At 40.2% G+C, this 11,317-nt stretch overlaps 1 long non-coding RNA gene across 2 annotated transcripts; it reads right to left on the bottom strand.

Annotated features, from left to right (window-relative positions):
- LOC109720612 lies at positions 848–2,928 on the bottom strand. 2 transcript variants are annotated; one of them, XR_002219003.1, is made up of 4 exons: positions 2,848–2,928; positions 2,669–2,775; positions 2,430–2,601; positions 848–862 (listed from the first exon to the last, which is right to left on the bottom strand). It is a non-coding gene; the product is annotated as an uncharacterized LOC109720612 (long non-coding RNA). The 2 variants fall into 2 exon arrangements; XR_002218996.1 differs by having other exon boundaries at positions 2,430–2,598.

Raw genomic sequence — 11,317 nt, 5'->3', positions numbered from 1 at the left:
GCTCTTTCAGTTTCCGAATTTCGCCCGATTCAGAAGATACAAGCTTTTCTGGGTCGATCGCCTCAGTTGCCGTACGGTGCATCTTTGATCGCAAGCTGCAACAACAAAATAGGCACAGGTTAAAACAACCCATGCTATCGTAGCTCCACTCATAAACATAAGATCCCAATCATGCGAAAGTAATGAAATGACCGCCCCCTATTCCCCAATATCACGTTGTCGGCCGCCAACGTGATATTGGAAGGACATAGAGGTCATTCATTTCAATCGAACTCCAACAATTTTGGAGTTATAAGTATAACCCAATCATAATACTTTCGCCCAAAATAGTCGCAAAAGACCCCGTCTCTCACGCTCCTAATCCTGATCGTCCAACAGGCCTAAGGTTTACTAGGTCCACTAAGACTCAACCCTAGGCTCTGATACCACTATAATCTGTCACGCCCTGAATTTCAGCGGAAGCTCACCAGTCGCGTGCCCAGACCCGCCGTGTACACCACAACTTAAGTATACACCAGGCGTCTACAAATAGTATAGTAAAAGAATTCAATTCTAACTAGGTAATCAGAGCAAAACTTAAGAGTTTAAACTTATACAACCCAAAACTTCACAATAGGAAAGAACAACTATAATATACATAGTCTCACTATAAAATACAGTATTAAACTAGAAAAGCTGAAGTGGTTCCATCTATCTAGCATCGTGGAAGCTCTAGCTAGTTGCTGACCCCTCGCCAGGGACCCTAACCTTTCCCGCTGTGGAAGGCTCTGTAAAAACAACAACAAAGAGGGTGTGAGAACTATTTAACAATAGTTCCCAGTGGGTAAGCCGCCGAGAGTGGCGAAGTACACCACTAGGTCAACTGTGGCATGAGTAGATAGCAATAAATAAGCAAGTAAATGCAACAGGTATAAAAGTAAACTACTCATGCTATTAGCTATTTGCTCAACAATAATAAATTTCAACAGGTTGCAGGTATCAGTTATCATGATCGATTCTATCATTCATATTAATTGCCAATTTAACTAGGCATGTACCAGATTGTATGCAAGATAATTCAAATTACTAAAATCACTGGTAATATCATGTACTTACCTTTTATATTAGCAAAAATGAAATATATTGTCATTATGCTACTAACCAATTACGATGTCACCTCCTAGGTTATACATCACAAAGCTTACTTTAAATGTCAACTTTCTAGCTTGTTCATCAATAAGTTCACTTGTCCAAAGATACAAAGTAACTTTACTATGTCCAGCTAAGCTTTATAATCCAATTTCCAATAGATTTACACAAGGTAAGCTCATAGCCGCGCCGTGCCTAATGGCCCCGTGGTAGTATACACTCCCCACGGCAATCCACTTCGGCGCTCACTTCGTACATAAGCGAGCATCTGTCGCTAACCTACTCCGGAGTGCTGGCTTGGGAGGCGCGACCCCCGCAAGCGTGTGCGAAAGAGCATAATGGCATGAAGCTGTAATCCATGGCACAAATATCTCAACAGCATCATATCTCTGACATGGAATCTCAACTCGACCCAAGGTCGACACTGTAGTGTCCCATCCTAAGTCACTATCAACACTTGTTGACATGATTCTACCAATAACTAGTATAACTTGACAAGTTTAAGCTTTACATCATACTAGTGATTCTATCAGGCTATACCTGGTCAGTCTCACTACTCCTTACACATAAGGAAAGTGGTTTAATAACGTCCTATTCAAGGACTCATGGCACATATCCTGTAGTCCAATGTAAACCTCCACTACTTGGGGTAAATAAATACTATGCAATTACATCTACTTGACTATGCAAGCATGTTATCATATCCTAATCTAGTTATTTACTAGATTATATTCAGTTGTATATCTTTCAAAATATGCCATCATACTAAATTCTAGTTAATTACTAGAACATATACCATAACATGACTCTATCATATGAAAGTAGAAACTAACTGGGTAAAGTAAGCAGATAAAAGAAGCGATAGAAGATTCTTCACATGATCTTTATATCATTCATTCTACAGTTATGAATGTATACTCAAGCAAATGCGTCTACATGATATATTCAAAGTTTAGCCAATATACTTGCCACATAAAAATTGCGTAGTTGATTCTAAGTACATCATTCCCTTTGCTGTTCAACTGAACTAAATGGTACACTCACGAATCTACCATTATATCCTCTTGGATAACATCAAGCTAAATTGTATACGCAAGCTGCTAGTACCATGAATACATAGTACTTTAACATGTGACCATGTAGGGTGGACAAGTCATGAATCTTCCATTATGATCTACACATTAATGCATGTCTCAATGCTTTGAACTATACATATATTCACATAAATATGTAGTAACTTCGACTCAATGTCAAAGAAGACATAGAGGGAAATTCACCCATTTCGGGAAGGTCCGACCCACCGATGTAAGGCGCCTCTTGTCGAATTAATAAGCTCGGGAAATCTGAAGTCTTCAAGTCCCCTAGATTGAGATACAGTCGAAACTACTCTTCAATCTAGGTAAAAGTACTTAGTACTAAGCTCGAACCAGCCCAAAGTAGTCCCGAAATCAACTTGCTCGGTTCTCAAACCTGCTGTAAACTAGGTATCAAAATCGCATTGTAACTACGGCCACAATGTCCAAATTGGCAAAATCCTCACCTTAATAGCTTGAATCCCTGATTTGGTTCAAGTTGTTACATCGAATTAAACCTTCGAAAGCTCTCGGATATTAGCTGAGAACCATTCGACAATCTGTCGTAAACCTCCTGCGAACAATGTTCAGAAATAGCATTAGTAATTCGTAATTGAGGTTCTATTCACTTATATCGGTTTCTCACTTGTATCTCGGCTTCCTGCTGATTGAAATATCCTCAATCCAACCCACCACTGCCAAGTATTCAGTACCACGTGAGCTTACAAGCTGCTGTAACAGAACCAGAAAAANAGCACTTATATTTGGGATTTCCTATTGTATTTACTTAATGTCTTATTTAGTGAAGTTACAGTTTCATCCTTATTTCTTGTTGTAGCATTTAGACATTTATTATGCTCTGATACTCCTAGATGTCTTTTATTATTGCTTTTGTTATTGTTGTTTGTAGACGCCTTATATGTTGTAGACATATGGCGGGTCTGGGCACGCGCCGGGCGGGCTTCCGCTGGGTCCCGGGGCGTGACAAGAACATTCGCGAGATGCTTTGATCGTGTCTCTCTTGCACGAGAACCACCTCCACGCGAGGATTCTCCAGCGATACCTTTGCCCTTGTCAGGACGAGCAATAGGTTCTTCAGCTTCCTCAGGCGAACTTGCCTGGTAATCCGGATCAGACCCGGGTGACTCGCCTGCAGTATGAGTCCTCTTAAAGGCCCCACGATGGCCTCTACCACCACCTCGGTCACGACCAGCAGCCATTAGGACCAAAATCAGCAACATGAGCGAAAACGTCATTTTTCCTATATAAAAATTAACCTTGCATGAACAAAATCTTGAAAAAATCTGTAAAAATAGCGAAAAAATTTCTAAGAATATTAGAATGCATACTAACGTTATTTCTAAACAGATCATGCAAAAATTTTCATCAAAAATGACATTTTATCAAAAATCCCGAAATTTCATGTATATTGTGGTACAGATCACAGATTAGCAAAAAATACAACGTTATTGTAACATACCACATCCCTCGTAAGTCGTGCCGAGTTTCGTCGAAACGAGCGGAACGCGGAATTGAACGAGTTACAGTGGACCCTAGGTGCATTGGAGTTCATAAATGGAGCAAAAAGGGACCCGGAGAGCAAATCTGGAAATCTGGCTAAGTCCCAGATTTTTAGCTCTCGGGGACCGGTCCCTGAAGGAGAGACCGGTCCCCGTGCGCGTAGCCTGCCAGGAAATCCTGAGGCATCCGGTCCCTGGTGGTGAGACCGGTCCTCGGGAGACCGGTCCCTGACGGGCAGACCGGTCCCTCGCTGCGCAACAGCCGAAAAACTCGAAAATTTGGCTAAGTCCTGGAAAACCCCCGTTCGGGAACCGGTCCCTGGTCGGGGAGACCGGTCCCCGAAGGCGAAAAGTGCCCAGTCTGGGCAGTTCAAGTGGAAACAAGTAGAGGGGCTTAAGTGCAATTGTTACAACACTATATATGGCCCAACCCCTCTCTCCCACAGCCATTTCTCTCCTCCTCTCTCATTTTCTCTCTTTCTCTCTCTAGAACTCCTCTAGAACTTGGAGAAGAAGAAGAAGAGCTTGGAGAAGAAGGTGGATTTGGAGGCTTTGGAGGTTCTAGGAGCTCTCCAACAAGGAGAATCTTGGTGGGGCTTGGACTAGAGGTAAGTTTTGTAAGGTTTTCCTCTAGGGTTTGGATTTTGGTTAAGAGATTTGGAGCTTTGTGCTCCTTAGAGGTTTTAGAAGCTCTTTTGAGCCATGAACACCATGGAACCCATGAGAGCTCAAGGTGCTCTCATGGTGAATCCTTGGAGATGATGTTTGGAGCCCTAGGGTTGGTACCAAAGGTCTAGAAACCTTATTAGGATGCTTCTTAGATGATCCTATGCTATTCTTTGCGTAGGGTTGGGATCGATTTATGGGAAAACCCTAAATGGCAAGATTAGGGCTTGAATTTGGGGTTTTTGCCCTAGGATTTTTCGGGGACAAATTGACCCCGTAGAAACCCAATTGGGGGTGCCCAAAACACGTTGGACAACTTCGTTTAATATTTCGAAAATGTTAGAGTATAGTTCATGTACAAAAAGGCCTAATATGGCACTATTTGATTATAGGGCGCGGAATCGGCTTTCGTATAGTGCGGGGGCCTTAATATTCTACACCCACACGACTCATAGAGGTGGGGGGTGCACGCCGGAATCGTTGGATTCCCCTCTATGTCTGTTTCTCTATTTTTGAGCATATATATATATATCCATTCATGCATAGTAGGGTAGCTACATGTGGAACTTGGTTTGACTTCATTTTTATGTTTCTAACGTAGCTGAACATAGAGAATGATAGGACCAAAACGGACATGTGTGATTGGACCCTCGAGATGTGTGAATGTAAGAATGGACTTGGACATTAGAAAACAAGGGTGTCATTGACATAGAAACAAGAATTGCATTGAGAGATGACCGTTGAAAATATTTTGACTCATAATGACATGGTCGAAGACAAGGCCTTGAAAGTGGCAAAAATAAATAGGTAGAGACCTATCGTGATACTGGCATTGTGACTAGTGGCTATGAATCCTCAAGTTGAGGATAAGATCGACACTCACCTTTCGTCTTGGCTTGAGGGAGGTCGCTCCCCCTCGAGCGGTGCGCTCCGGAGTTGGTCACCACTGGGCATGGTAAAGTCCCACCAGTTGACGGTCCCTAGGGAGGTTCGAGTCCCCCGTTATTAAGGGATTTTGGGTTGTGAGTCATTGGGGTTAACAGAGTTAACCGGCAAGATTGGGTAAGAGCCAAAGTTTGATTATGATTGGAAAATGCATACATTTCCATTTTGGTATTGCAATTGTTTATCTACTGACTCTTTCTTGCAGGCATAGTATTAGTTGCACTAGTAATGGTTACTTTTCTTCCTTTGAAATACTTATGCCTGGATAGACCTAGTGGGTAAGTCGGCGAGGTCGGATGCCGAGCCCATTGGGAACTTTGTTGTAGTTCTCACACCACTAACCCTACAGGTCCTAGTACGAGCGGGGCGGCGGAGGACCGAGGCAAGGGTTTGGCGCGGGGACTTTATGCATTTTATAGTCATTCCCTTTTGTTATACATGTATCAACTTTATTTTGTTGAATTAGGTATGTAAAGTGAAAACAATCATGTATTTGGTGGATGACTAAATGTAAAAAGATATGATGGTTGAATGGAATGTAATAGTATTATTTACTTGAGTTTGGTTCAAAAGAAATCAAATATCATGTGTGTTGTATATTTAGCTTAGAGCTTTCGCTTCCGTTGATGCTTGCCCTCGAGTAAGCCTTGTATTATATATGCAATTCTCTTGTTAATTGCTTAATTATATGTATTGTTAGAGCCTTGGGCGGACAGGGGAGGCTCTGTCCGTTCGGCGTCTGTCGACGCGACCCGAACCCGACCAAATTGGCGGGGATTGGGGCGTGATAGTTATAATCTAATCTAAGTGTTCTAGAAGCAAGATTATATGTCCAAATACTAATTCACAGCAAAAATTTGCATAAAAAACGAATCAAAATGCAGATCATGTTTCAACTCGGAATTTTTCGAAAAAATAGCAAAATCGGGATTAGATCTTCAAATCTAAGCAAAATACTTACAAATTTAGGGGGAAAATACGTGAATTTGAAAGAGGAAGACCACCTGGGATTTTTAGAGAGAGAAAGGAGGGATTTTGAAAGAGTTTTTGAAAGAAAATCGAGCCCTGTAACCGGTTATAATATCCGCGGCTACAGTGTTTTGTAGCGGTACACGGTATTTTGTACCGATACACTTTCACAGATTTCAAAAATTTTAAAAATTTTCATTAAAAAATACCTCAAAATTAAATTAATTTCATAAAGATTAAAGATTGTGTTACGGATTTTAAGTTGGCATATTTCGTGATATTAGTCGGAGTCTTGAATGTTTGAAGAAGCAGAGATGAAAATCGAAGACTCGAAGACTCAAAACATGAATGCATAATGCTCGGTAAGTTTAAATACCATTGATGATGATTTATAAAAGTTTAAAAGTGTTTGGAAGACTTAGGATGGTTTTTAAAATATAAATCTGGACAAACTGAGTTTTTCAATGTGCTGGGACCGGTCCCCTAAGATGAGAGACCGGTTCCTGAGAGTCCTCTCTGCGTGGAAGTTCAAGGCAACCGGTCTCCTGATCTGAGGGACCGGTCTCCTGGTCGGTGCAACCGGCCTCTCGCATGAGAAACCGGTTCCCGAACGTTGGGATTTTTGACTTGCTGAGAGAGATCGGTTTCCAAACGTTGTGTTTTCTGTCACGCAGCAAGGGACCGGTCTCCCACCCAAGGCACCGGTCTCTGACAGACCGGTCTTCTCGAGAGGACCGGTCCCTGAGGACGACATAAGTTTTTAAAATTGGGTTTTTGCAATCCTAGTTGGTTTCTAAGTCTTCTAAACCTATAAATAAGATGTAGGGGTGTTTCTAAGAGATAACGAAGAATAGAATATCTTTTTGCAACCCTAGAAACTTGTTGGGTGCATTCTTTCTTCTCTCGAACAACAAGTTCCAATCGGATCAATTCGTGTAACTCAAAATTTCTCGTTCTTCATGGGGAATTGATCCGGCTATTGCTTAGAAACATCTTCTGCGGTTCTTTAATGATTGTCTAAGCAATAAATCATCATCAATCTTGGTATTCTTGCTCCGGACGGAGTGTGCTCGTGGATTCGAGTGGGCGTCATGGATTCGGCATGATCAAGGCTTCATGGATTCGAAGTGTGGACGTTTCGTGGATTCGGGACGTGGCGTCGTGGATTCGGACGTGGGGCGTGGACAACCCGTTGGTGTGCGCGAGATCCGGAGAAGATAAAAGAGAGGTTTGAGTCCGTGGAATCGATAAATCACCTTGTAATCTTTTATTCTTAGTGGATTGTTATCGCGTGTTGGTCCCGTGGTTTTTTACTTCTAGTTGGAGTTTTCCACGTAAATCTCGGTGTGATTTTTATTTTTCTGCATTTACTGTTATCGCATTGAGATTTGTGGTTTTCGGCTTTTACACCTATTCACCCCTCTCTAGGTGTTAGATACAATCTAGATAGATCCCTGGGCTACCCCAAAACTTACAATTGGTATCAGAGCGGGATCAAGATAAATTGTTATCTAATGGCCGAAGGCGGAAACATTAATCGACCACCGCTCTTCGATGGCACAAACTATGCTTATTGGAAAGTTCGCATGAGAGCTTTTCTAATCGCAATCGATGAGTGCGTTTGGCAATCAACAGAATTTGGATGGAAACATCCTATTGAAAAGGTCGAGAATGTTGAAACGCCAAAACCATGAAACAAGTGGACAAAAGATGAAAACGAGGCATCTTCGTTTAACGGCAAGGGCATAAACGCTTTATTTAATGCATTGTCTCAAATGGAGTTTACTCGTGTTTCAACGTGTGGAACCGCCAAAGAAATTTGGGATACTCTACAAGTTACGCATGAAGGAACGAGCTTAGTAAAGGTCCAAAAATTACAAATGTTAACAAGTAAATTTGATTCAACTTTATGGACGAAAATGAGACCTTTACCGAGTACTATACACGTCTACAAGACGTTGTGAATACATGCGCTAACTTTGGAGAGAAAATCCCGGATGCTAAGGTTGTTAGAAAGATTCTTCGAACTCTTCCGGAACGCTTAGATAAAAGTTGCCGCGATAGAAACCGTTAAGCATCCGGACGAGATGAAAGTCGAAGAATTAGTAGGCGCTCTACAAACGTATGAGATGACTTTTCCTACTAATCAATCTTTTGCCAAGTCTTCTTCTAAAAGTACAGGGGTTGCACTCAAATCGACAAAGAAAGAAGACGACGACTTGGAGTCCGACGGAGATATTTCGCTCGCCGATTTCGAACATCAACTTGCGCTCCTCACGAAGAAGTTTCGACGGAATTTCCGAAAGAAGAACAATTCGGACAAGGCTTCATCTTCGAAGCATAAATCTTTTTCAAGACAATCTTCAAGTTCTAAATCTAAGGATAAAAAACTTGCAAAGTCTTCGAAAGAAAAGGATGAATTTGAAGGCGAAATTCAATACTACAAATGCAAAGGTTACGGCCATATTCCAATGGATTGTCCTTCAAAGAAGACTTATAAGCAAAAGGCTTTGCAAGCTAAGACTTAGGATGATTCTTCTTCTAGTGAATCTTCTTCAAGTGACGAAGAAAAGAGTAATCACATTGCTTTATTTACTAACACTTCTCTACCTTCGTCTAACGTTGTTTGTTTATCTTCAATTGTTTCTAATTCCAATGTTTCTATCTCTTCGCATGGGTCTTCAAGCGACAATGGCGAAAGCGAGGAGGAGTCCAATGACGAGGATATAGTGGAAGCGTACAACCAACTTCTTATCGATTCGAAAAAGATGGCCAAACTTAATAAGAAGTTGAAACGTCGGTTATTGGACATTGAAGAGGAGAACAAAAATTTGAAGACCACGAATAAAGCACTTGAGGAGGAAAGGGAAGCAATGTTGAAAAACAATTCGATCCTCCAAAAGAAGCTAGAGGAAGAGGAATTAACGGTCAAATCATCTAAAGACAAGATTGGATTTTTGGAGCATCAATTTCAAGAAATTCATGCATCCAATCAAGTCTTAACTAGTTAAGTTTGTCAACTCAAATCCGATCTTCAAAAATTTTCTTCCAGATCAAAGAAACTAGATCATATGCTCGGATTAGGTCAAACAAACAAGCTGGACCTCGGCTATGAAAGGACATATGTTGAGAAGGATCAAAAATCAAATTCTAAAGTCTCAACAACTTCGAAAGAGAAAGTATGTCATAAATGTGGCATCAAAAGACACATAAAAAAGAATTGCCCAAATAAGGAAAAGAAAAATCAATCGGCAATGTCTACACATCAATCGGCGACTACAAATCATCAAGCAGCATCATCAACTACTCGGCTTCCCCCACGGAATCAAAAGAAAAATCAAGTGAGTCGAGTACCTCAAGGGAATCGGACTTCTAAGCCACAACACCAAGTCCCACCTAAGTCACAAGCAAACCGGATTTCTAATGCAAAACGACAAGTTCAACTGAAGCCTCAAGCGACGAAACGGCCAACGGTTGATCAAAAATCAAAGCAAACGGCACTTAACACCAACAAGACGAGACAATGCAAAATCCGACAAGTTTGGATTCGGAACGGTGAAATCTTTCCTTGCCCTTCGTCTTAATTTATTTTGATTGATTATGTAATGCTTTGATTTGTGCTTGTTGCATATTTTTATTCATTGCATTACATGTTGATTTTCGTATGTAAAACTTGTTTTTAAAAATTGATTTGAGGAAGGATGTCTGGAAATTTTAAAAATTTTTTGAGAAAGGAGACGATTGAAAATCTTTATTTTGGGGAGATTACAATTTTTCAAAGTGTTTTTAACCGAAATTCATCTTGAAATTAAATTCATATTAAGTATCGGTTTTACTCCACTTTTAATTATTTTGACGATAATTTAATATATGATTTCTTAATACATATATTCAACAAAATTTTGAAATCAAATTTGATCTCTTGATGATTAATCTATCTCAGTTGTGTGTTGGATATGATAGATGGATATTCGCTAATAGACTAAAATTTGTCAAAATATTTTCAATTGTGAGATTGTCTAATTTAGGGGGAGTTTGAAATTATTTTTTTAAAAAAAGGGGAAAAACAAAAACTCCTATGTTTAAAAGATGTGAAAAGAGTTACATCCAAAAGGAGTGTGAAAACTACCACCACATGTAGGAAAGAGCTACCACCCCGGTCGTCCGGCAAGTATGTGAAGCTACCACATGAAGATTGATTTGAATAACCGAAAAGGTTGAACAAAATGAATATTTTAAAATTTTCGGAGTAATAAGGTGTTAGTTTGAGAAAGATGCTCAAAGAGCCACCCCCGGTATCATAATAGTTAAATCTCTTTTTTGAACGGATTGCGACAAATTGGTGTCAATTTTGCCGCTAAAAATTATTTTTCGTGAACCATTACATCTTGATGATTTTGAAACACGAGATCATTTTTGATAACAAAATTTTTGATGTTTCGATGTATTTTGAAATCTTATAATATTTTACCTCCATTATAATGATTTTTGGAGTAAAGTCCTTAATTCGTATGAAATTAATTTAAGTTTAAAAGGTTTTTATAATTCAAAATTTTTGAAATCCAGCAAAGTGTATTGGTAGCCACAGTTTTAAAACCGGTTACAGGTTTTCCATCTTTCTCCAAACTTTATCAAAACTTCTCCTTTCTCTTTCTTAAAATCTGTTACAGGGCACGTTTGTTTCTCGACGATAAATATGGAAAATGAAAAGAAAAAGAAAATAAAAGGGTTAATGGCTTCTGGAAGGAGCTGCAACAATCCGAAGAGGCCACAGTTCTTCAAAGTGCTCCTTTCTGGTTCTTTCGAAAGTCTATGTGAATTTATCCTATTCATGCACTAACATTATTGGTACTCTCTATTTTTGGTACTTGCTTTTGGCAATTTTTGACAAAAAGTGTCACGCCCCGGGACCGATGCCAATTTGNCTTCCCTCTCTGGCCAGGGGCTTGCGCATACTTGACTCTGTCGGCTTTTTAGCCGATTCAGGACCTTCTAATCGAGAGCCCTTGGCCAGAG

Source organism: Ananas comosus, linkage group 1 (genome assembly GCF_001540865.1).
Source record: "Ananas comosus cultivar F153 linkage group 1, ASM154086v1, whole genome shotgun sequence".
NCBI lineage: Eukaryota > Viridiplantae > Streptophyta > Magnoliopsida > Poales > Bromeliaceae > Ananas > Ananas comosus.
Note: the sequence above shows the minus strand (reverse complement) of the source record. Positions and strands in the feature narration are given on the sequence as shown.